At 41.8% G+C, this 10,353-nt stretch overlaps 1 pseudogene across 1 annotated transcript; it reads left to right on the top strand.

The window, feature by feature from the left end:
- Window positions 1–7,351: 7,351 nt before the first annotated feature.
- Window positions 7,352–9,609, top strand: LOC309556360 (NUAK family SNF1-like kinase 1; annotated as a pseudogene). The gene has a single exon. The product of its transcript is annotated as an NUAK family SNF1-like kinase 1 (transcript).
- The last annotated feature ends 744 nt before the right edge of the window (window positions 9,610–10,353 follow it).

Raw genomic sequence — 10,353 nt, 5'->3', positions numbered from 1 at the left:
GAGGGATTGGTTGTAGAACATGTGGCCCTTCCATCTGCTCTTCGTGCCCCCTGTGTATCCCTTTTTCCCGCAGCACTGCCGGCTTCTCCTCCTCTTTCTCCCTCTGGCTGCACTGCAGAAGGATTGGTTGTAGAACATGTGGCCCTTCCATCTGCTCTTCGTGCCCCCCTGTGTGCCCCTTTCCCCCTCAGCACTGCCAGCTTCTCCTCCTCTTTTTCCCTCTGGCTGCACTGCAGAGGGATTGGTTCGAGCACATGTGGCCCTTCTATCTGCTCTCTGGGCCCCCCTGTGTGCCCCTTTCCCCCACAGCGCTGCCAGCTTCTCCTCCTCTTTCATCCTTGGGCTGCACTGGCGAGAGATTGTTTCTAGCACATGTGGCCCTTCCATCTGCTCTCCAGACTCCCCCCCGTGTGCCCCTCCCCCCCCCCGCAGCGCTGCCGTCTTCTTTCCTCTCCTGTCCTGCTGTCAGCTGCTGCGGCACACAGGTTGATGTTTTAAGATGGAGAGCGGGACAAGGGGCCTTTAAATATGTCATTTTCTGGCCCCTTCCTTTCCTGAATGAACACAGTGAGCGATTGGTACCAATCAGTCCTGTGTTCATTCATCACTAAAGCATAGTAAACTATGTTTACTATGCTTCAGTTTGTGAATGAGCAGGAAGCCTCAGCGCGCTTCCTATTCATTCATCTGTGCAGCTGAGGCTACAGAGAAAGGGACTGATAAATTTACTGTATGTTCTCATTTACTTTCGGCCGGGGGGGGGGGGCGGTCCCTTTCAGGTAGGCTGTATGGGCCCCGTGATTTCTAACGACAGCCCTGACCAACAGTGTTAACCCAGCCTGTAAAAATCTAGTGATGGTTAGCCCCCACCTGAGCATCCCATATACTAGAATAGAACATACCTGTACTGAGGGAGCAATTTCCATTTCCAGTCTACAAAAGGCTAGTGCTCAGGCCTGGCACTAGATTTTGTATTGGCCAAGATTTAAGCAACTTGGGGGGCCGCTACTATCAGAAATGGGAAAATAGTTCCACTTAGTGTATTTACAAGGCTTAGGAAGGGGTCTGGGAGGATTTACACAATTATTAAATTGTCCTTACAGTTGCAGTTGTTTTGTAGGTAAATGTTTCCAGTAAATCGATCTGTACAGCTGAAACTTTCTGCATTTTTTTTGTTTTTGTATTGGATGTCTGACCTTTCACATGTCTACTTATCTATCTTATGCCCCATACACACGTGCAGATTATCTGCAGACATTTGTCTGCAGACTTACCTTTTCTATGTAGTGCAAGGGCCTGCCGGATTGCATACAAATTAAAAGTGTTTAGGTTTGACCTCATATTATATGGTTTTGGTAAGTCTGCAGACAAAAGTCTGCAGATAATCTGCACGTGTGTATGGGGCATTAGGCCCCTTTCACACTTGTGCGACTTGTCCTGCAACTTGGGACTGCAAAGTCTCATTAGAAGTCATACAGTTCCTGCACTACTTTGGTCTGACTTTGATGCGATTTGAGATCTGTAGACCTTCAGATTACACAGGTATTGCTTCAAGTCGCGTCAAAGTCCTGTGACTTTCAGGACGCACAAGTGTGAAAGGGCCTTCATCCCAGTCGATGCCTTCTAAGAGGAAACGTGTTGGATTGGAGGTAGCAACGTGACGTCAACAAGCACAGACTGCACTGCAGGTGGCCGTGCAAGATTTTATCCTATATCGCGTAAATTCATTGTCCTTGATGTAAGTGCAATTTTTATTTAATAAACCAGCTTTATATGCAATAATACACTATGAGCATCTTCTATTATCTTTTATAACCACATGATGTTATTAACGAGATTAAGGAGCACCATAAGCCTGGATACATTCCCTGGAGCTGGCTGACCACTTGTCTTCATAGGCGCTTCTACTCATACGCATATGATCTCTTGGTGGGATCGTTTGATTTGGTAAGTGGACAATTTTCACATATAGAGAAAACTTTACATTATGGATTATTTCAGCTGCACTACAGTTTGTTGTATTTGCATGTGGCAAAGGTGAAGCGTCATCTCTTCACTAAACACATTGAATTGTGGACCACTGGACTATTTATGAACTTTTTGCACCATTTATTATTTGAAATTTTTTGTGCACAGATCGTGGCTACTTATTCACAAAAACATTATTTTTGATGTAATTCACTTGATATACCATTCCAGGCAACAAGAGTTTCACTTAATAAAGGAGTTGAAAAGTCAGAAGGCTTTTTATCTTAATGTATTCTATGCATTAAGATAAAAAAACCCTCTGGGTGTAGCAGCCTCCCTAGCATCCCCTGAACCCCTTCTCTCTCCAGCAATGTCCACGAGTCCCTTGGCCGTCCGGGACTCTCTCTCTTCTGATTGGCTGAGTCACAGCCGAGGTGCCATTGGCTCCCTCGGCTGTCAACCAAAGTTAGTTAGCCAAACAGGAAAGAGAGGTGGTGGGGCCAAATGGCAGCTTTCGGTGCTTGCTGTAGGGGCACTCGGTAGGAGGGAGGGGCCAGGAGCAGCAAAGAGGGACCCAAGAAGAGGAGGATCTGGGCTGCTCTATGCAAAACCAACTGCAGAGAGGAGGTAAGTATAACATGTTTGTTATTTGAAAAAAAAAACAAGAATTTACAATCACTTTAACCTCTTGCCGACCGCCCACCGTAGCATTACTGCGGCAGGGTGGCTTGGCTGCACAAAATCAAGTAGTACTGCGTGATCTCGTGCACGAGGTCTTGGCCGGCCACGGGAGGAGTGGCGGCGATTGCCGCCGGCCTCCCGCAATCGTCAGATAAACTAACAGAAGACCCGCCTTCTTATGTAAACAAAATAGGCGAGTCTTCTGTCAGACAGGCAGGGAGAGATCAGAAGTTTCAGCTAAGCTACAACCCCAATCTCTCTGTGCCTGTCACAGAATCCCCCCCCCCCCCACACAGTCAGCAAGCATATTTAGGCACACATTAACCCCTTTGATCACCCCCAGTTTTAACCTCTTTCCTGCCAGTGTCATTTATACAGTAACAGTGCATATTATTTAGCACTGATTACTGTATTAATGTCACTGGTTCCCAAAAAGTGTCAAAAATGTCAGTTAGGGGCCCGATCTGTCCGTCGCAATGTCGCAGTCCCTCTAAAAAAAGCTTATTGCCGCCATTACTAATAAAGACAAAGAAATGAAAAAATTCCAAAAATCTATACCGTAGTTTGTAAACACTATAACTTTTGCGCAAACCAATTAAAATACGCTTTTTGGGATTTTTTTTTTTACCAAAAATATGTAGCAGAATACAAATTGGCCTAAACTGAAAAAAAATTAGATTTTTTAATTTTTTTTATTTTGAATGTTTTATAGCAGAATGTAAAAAATATGGCGTTTTTTTTTTTTCAAAATTGTCGCTCTTTTTTTGTTTTTAGCGCAAAATCTAAAAACCGCAGAGGTGATCAAATACAAAGCTCTATTTGTGGGAAAAAAGGACATCAATAGTATTTGGGTACAGTGTTGCACGACCGCGCAATTTTTCGTTAAAATAATGTAGTGCCGAATGGCAAAAAATGGCCTGATCATTAAGGGGGTTAAACCTTCCAGAGCTGAATTGGTTAAGTGACACTGAACTTTCACTAATGTTTGATTTTGCTTATTGCACATTGTTTATTGCATCTGTTACCTAGTCATTTTTAGGATAATATCTCAGTCAAAAACAACGCATCTTATTTATTTTACGTCTTTTTCTCTTCGCTATTCAAGGTGCGTTTGATTGCAGCAGTTTTTTTATTTCACACATTTGCATCTGAGCACAGCTTTTTGTATTGTGTAAGTGTGAAAGGGGCCTTAAAATGATCAAATGTTTATATACAATAAAACTGCACATTTCCGCAAATTGATCATGTTGGATACCACTGTGTAGTTTTTAAATTCAATCTTTTTTTTTTTGGCAGACAAAATTGTTTCTTTTATACAAAAGATCGTTCATAAGTCTGGTGAGCAAGTCCTATGTCTGCGTGTAGCTTTACTCAGCAACTTACCAGGAATTGCAGTGTGTAGATAAGACTTTTCCATTTTTTTTTTTCTCTTTCTCTTCGAGATATAAATGTTCAACATATTTGCTGTAATACTTTCACTAAAATCTCCAGAAGATCTAACCACAGGCCAGTGCTTAAGAATGGTTTATAGAGGCCGTGGTCCAAATGAGATGATATCTACCGTTTTAAAGAATGATAATTGTTTAATCATAAATATTTTAATGTAGACGGGCGCTCGTAGCATCCAGTGACCGTGTTAAATGACAGTAATTACTGCAGTTTTATTACTGTAGTAATTCAGCAGCTTCTCTTTAGCTTTTCTTCTCTTATTATACACACTTTGCTACTTTCAAGGACATTTATGGCTATAATATTTTAAAATGGCTTGTTTATTTGTGTAGGAACAGTTCCAGAGAGCGTCAGCAAAATGGAAGAGGGTGGGAATAAATGGCCTACTTTCCTATTAAGAGAGGAATATTACCCTCTTAACTAAAGTAAATAGAGAATTTTTATTACATATCACCAGTCACTAGTAACATGCCCACAGAGCTGGGAAAAGGGAAGTATTTATTGGCTAGTACTTGTTAAATACTGTGTTATTGCTTATATGGTTGTATTAAGGCTAACATAATAAATCCAGTTAATGTCAGCATTAGGCAGATAAAATCACCATTAGGCACTTCACTAGGTTAATCGTGATTCATGAAGCTGATGCAGTGGACAAAATGATGCAATTTCAGAGTGACGAGGAGTAACGGAGATGAGATCTAAATCGGGAGATAGAGATGAGCAAATAATTAAAAATCCAATCCGCTTGCAGCGTGAAGGGTTCAGATCTGCCAATCCACCCTTTTGTTTTCTTTTTTCATTTTTTTAATAAATAGAACCGCATACCACCCATAAAGATAACAGCTTGGCTCACCAAGCATACATAATGATATCACAATAGCAAGAGAGATGTAGGCAGAGGGCCACACTTTTATAACTTAATTTAATAACAAACAGAAAACTTGATGTCTACCCAGTCCAGGTCAGATCTCGGTGCACACAACTCAAGGTTGGCCTTCCCTACTGTCTCCTCCTCCTCTCTTATGTAGCCACTTCATCACATTTAACTCCAGGCACATGATATTCGGGTCCATTTACCCCTCTTCTGTTTTCCAGCAGACAATGTTGGCAAATGCTGTAGAAAATGGTGCATAAGTAGTGATGTAAGCTCTGTTTTCTGCAGCTTTCTCCTGAGAGCCCTGGACAACTTGATGATGCACCCAAAAGATTGTGTCCATACAGGATGGGGGTTTGTAAGCAGTTTGAAAATATGCCAGCTAGGTGCTGCCCTGGACAGCAGGGTAAAGGTTAATGTTTTCCCAGTTCTTTGGTTTTGGCAGGTTATCCTTGGGTGTGGAGAAAGAGAGCCCCCAAGCATAGAAGCCCAGTAGGTGAGCCTGTAAGGGAGAGGATCGGAGAACTGCACCCGCAAGGAGTGAAGGAATGTCACCTACAGCTAGTACTGTAATGATGTCCCGTACTGGACACACAAAAAGCTGTAGCAAGCAGTCATGTTGTTCAGTCATTATAGGCAAGCCATGACAGTCTGGCAGAACAATTACACATTGCATAGTGATTACCCCCTCCCTCCTTCTTTAATACATGGAATGCATAGGTTTTAAGCTTCAAAAGAGCCGTTATCTCAACTCAGAGACATAAAAAACCAGCACTTAGGCCTGTGCTGGATGTCTGTTTCTTCTGTCCAGGCCTATCATAAAACTTTGACCAAATCCATTAAGGATAACCAGAACTTATGGGGATCGTAAAAGGCAATTATAGAGCCCTGCAAAATTATACATTTAACAAATAAACACACGATTCATAAACTCAGACAAGAATGTGACACATTAGCTCTAAGTATATATTTGGATGAGAAATGTCATACTGAACGAATTAAGGTCATACATGACCACACTAGCACATATCGAAAGGAAGATAGCTGTCAGATATTCCATGGGTGACAAGTTTATCTGGGCTATCATGTTTTTAGTAACACTGGATGCGAAATTAACTGCTGAACAATAATATATCAGTTTTAAGAATGTAACCGGTGCATACTGGAAGATATGACTAGTGGTAGAAAACTGTCTGTAAAAGAGGGACTTGAAATTGGCATAAACCACAGGACAGCCCATACACACCCTGTTTTATTGGTCAGGGGCATCTGTCAATACCCCTTTGAACCCAGAGAAAAAGGGAGACCCCTAACCAATTATCAGTTCTCCTTTACCATCAAAGCAGGGACATCTGTCAAGTTTGAGAACCGATAACACCTGGCTCATCGACTGAACTCTGATAACACCAAGGACATTAACTGCAAGTATTCTTCCTCCTCAATTCCTCCTCAATTCTACTTTATTTTCTATTTTTTTTCTATTGCTGAATTATTTCTTTGAAACACCTTTTTTTCTGTAAATATTTTATTTGCATCAGCTTTGACCTTTTCATAATTAAAATCTTGTTTTGAAAAGTGTTAACCTTGTCCCTAAGCTCCCTATGCAAGCTAAAAAAAAAAATAAACTGTCTCTTGAAGAGTGCTACTGTATAGAATAAATCCTATGAACATACCTGTCTGTGATGACAGTGTGTGTTACAGACGATTATTCAAAAATCATAATTGATATTGCTAGAATTACAAGCTTCCTCCTGCTCGGACAAAACGAAGGTGGTGGCATTGAAAGGGTTAATGGCAAGCTAAAAAATCTTTGTGCAGGGTGCAGCAGAGAGTGGCATTGTTACATAAGTTACAGCGAGGTGTGAGATTGGCTGGTCCTTTGTCACAAGTTATTCAGAAGGACGGGGCTCTGATACCCACATCCGTCACAAGTACTACTGTCATGTAGAAGGTCATCGGGACCTGGGGCTCGTCCCAGAAGATTCCAGCACTGGGTAAAACCACTAATGGACCCTATTCATCATACATAGACTCTACCTTTGCAGGTATGCCAGGGCAGCAAATAACCTGAGTTAGGGTTGGGGACATAGGAAGTAATAATGCTGTTGCATGTTGGACTTTGTAATAAGTTGCACATTTTTAAGTAAAATTTTAGAAAACACACAGCAACTTCCCACAGCTGACACACAGCCTCTGTTGCAAGAACATCCAACTCCAATGAGACTGTATAGGAAAGAAGAAGCAATCCCTAAAAAAAAGAGCACCGAGCAGCAGCTTCACGAAGATCTGAAGTCGCTGAGAGAGAAAAAAAAGGACTCAAAGCATTCAGACTTCAAAACTTGGAAGAAAACTTTTGGAAAGTTTTAAAGTAGAAGAACAGGCAGAAGCTCGCCAACTCATGGACAATCTGATATCAACCAACTTAAATTTGCAGGAAACAGTGCGCTATATTTTTTGCATATTTATTAGTGTTATTTTAAATTATTGAGCTATTTATTTCCTTAATATGCTTTTTTTTAAAACAAAAACAGCCTTGACAAGATTGGTCAATCATTTGAGTAAAGGCTGTACTATCTTATAGACCAACACCATGACAGGTGTAACGTGCATCAGGGAGGACCACTCCTGTGACACAGTCATGTTGTCCAGCAAGGTAGAGCAAAGAAGAGAAGAGGAGAGGTCCCCTATATGGGACAGGACTGACCCTTGCAGAACCCCAGATTCCAGGCCAGTCAGCAGTTTGGTTCCGGTGAAGAAACACCACCACAAGCACGGCCTAAAAGACCGGTATCAGCTTTTGGAGACTTTGGGCAAAGGCACCTATGGCAAAGTGAAGAAAGCCATAGACAAGAGTACAGGAATGCTGGTGGCTGTGAAGTCCATCCAGAAAGACAAGATCACAAATGAACTGGAGAGAGTGCACCTTTAGCGGGAGATAGAGATCACGGCGCTGCTGAAACATGAGCACATTATTAAGGCCTTTAAAGTATTTAAGAGCTCAGAGAAAATTATCATCGTCATGGAGTACGCCAGCAATGGAGAGCTCTACAACTGTTTTAATAACAAGCACCAGATCCCCGAGAGCGAAGCGCGTCAATTCTTCTGCCAGATTATGTCCGCTGTACACTACTGCCATAAGCATGGAATCGTTCACAGGGATATAAAGTCAGAGAATATCCTTCTTGATGAAAACCTGAATGTAAAACTTGCAGATTTTGAACTTTTAAACCTCTATCATAAGAGCCAGGTCCTTCAAAAATACTGCGGGAGCCCTCTATATGCTTCTCCAGAAATTATCAGGGGTCTTCCTTACCACGGCCCAGAGGTTGATTGTTGGGCTCTAGGAGTACTTCTCTATGCTCTGATCTATGGAAGTATGCCATTCGACAACAGCAATTATAAAACAGAATCAAAATATAGCAGAACAGATCAGTAGTGGCCAGTACGGACAGCCTCCTCATCTATCAGGAGCCTGTGGACTGATTGACTGGATGCTGACAGTAAATCCACCCAGGAGAGCGACTATTGAAGATATTGCCAATCACTGGTGGGTTGATTGGGGGTACGACTCCATGGTATGTGAGTGAGGGCTCCTGCAGTAGTACCTAAATGTCAATCTCCTCTGCTAGCGCGATACATTGAATGTCAAAACACACCTGGTTTCAAAAGCACATAAACAGAAAAAAGCAGAGTCCATTTCAGAGAAGATGAAGAATATGAAGGCTACCTGAGAAAGTATAAAAAGAAAAATGACATCAATCAGTCCCAACAAGAACTTGAAGTTATAGCTTCTAGAATGAAACCAAAAGGAATTTTGTAGAAAAGGAGCAGCTTTGACAACTCATTATAAACTCCTCCAATTTCTTTGAAAACTTGTCTCCGAATTGCATGGACCTCAGCCGAGAAGCAAAAACCACATCTGCCTACGAGTCTCACATATCAACGAAAGTCAAATGCATTTTTAACAAGCTGAAAAAAGAAATATTAAAAAAAAACATATGAGAGGGAATCAGGATATTCCTCTTCCCCCGAGATCTCAGAATGCCAGAGGGTCTACTATAAAGCAGTAGACAAAAAAGGAAGATCAGATAGATACACGAGGAGGAAAAAAGGAATTCTCAAAATGAATGGATGGTTTTCAACCAGTTAGGATCTACCAGTGGACTGTTCGTCCCTCCAGCTCTCAGACTCCATGGAAGACTTAATCTTTCCCAATGCAGAGGCTCCAAAGAGCCCTAGCCGGCCATGGAGTGTGATTAGCGATGACAGCTTTCTCTCCAGTGATTCTTTTGACCTGCTAGATTTGACTTCTGAAACAATGTCCCATCTTTTCTCCTACAGCCCGCACACCAGTTTCTACAGTTCTGAGGAAGATGACGCCTTATCGGGCAAGTTTAGGGAGAAACTTTACAATCAAAACCATAGACTATAACATTTCAGAGAGTACCTTATTGTGGAATGAAACTATGAAAAAGAAAGTAGCATTGAAAAGACTAATTCAACTACTTCTGTGAAAAGTAAAGACTGCATTATATTTGTCATTTTATGTAATTTTATGTGTCTGTGGTGTTTTACAATCTCTGGTTTGTAAAACGCATCATTCTTTGGCAATGGGCCAATAAAGTTGCTTTCAGATACAGCTGAATGGGGCGTTTTACCCTCTAACCTAAACTTGTTGGCGGTCCATCAATCTAAATGTAAAGTATTGAAAATCTACCTAGTAGTAGCTAGTCACATTCAGCTGGACTTGTTCGGTAACATTGAAGACCATCCATTCCAAGATACTAACAACAAATTACAAAGCCATCCACAACTCTGCCCCCAGCTACATTACTAACCTGGACTCAAAATACCAACCAAATCGTTCTCTTCGTTCCTCCTAAGACCTCCTGCTCGCTAGCTCTCTTTTCACCTCCTCCCATGCTCGCCCCCCAGGACTTCTCCAGAGCCTCTCCCATCCTCTCGAACTCCCTACCCAGAACTGTCTGAATATCTTCTACTTTGTCAAATTTCAGACGATCCCTAAAAACTCATCTTTTCAGAGAGGCCTTTTCAGCCCCCACCTAACACCTGTACATTTATTTTCTCCATCAGCCCATCCCCCGCAGTTATTACCTTTTGTATCTCTTGACCCTCTCTCCTAGATTGTAAGCTCTAACAAGCAGGACTCTCTGATTCGTCCTTTATTGAATTGTATTGTAACTGCACTGCTTGCCCTTATGTTGTAAAGCGCTGCGTAAACTGTTGCCGCTATATAAATCCTGTATAGTAATAGTAATAGTTCCTGCCTGATCAGAAGCACCATTCCACACTTCAGATTACTAAGGTACTTTGGCGTATGAAGACATCAGTACAAGAGTAATATGGTGTAAAGACACAAG

This window comes from Pelophylax lessonae, assembly GCF_965119305.1.
Source record: "Pelophylax lessonae genome assembly, chromosome: 5".
Classification (NCBI taxonomy): domain Eukaryota; kingdom Metazoa; phylum Chordata; class Amphibia; order Anura; family Ranidae; genus Pelophylax; species Pelophylax lessonae.
The sequence above is the reverse complement of the archived record's forward strand: the minus strand, read 5'-3'. Positions and strand labels throughout refer to the sequence as shown.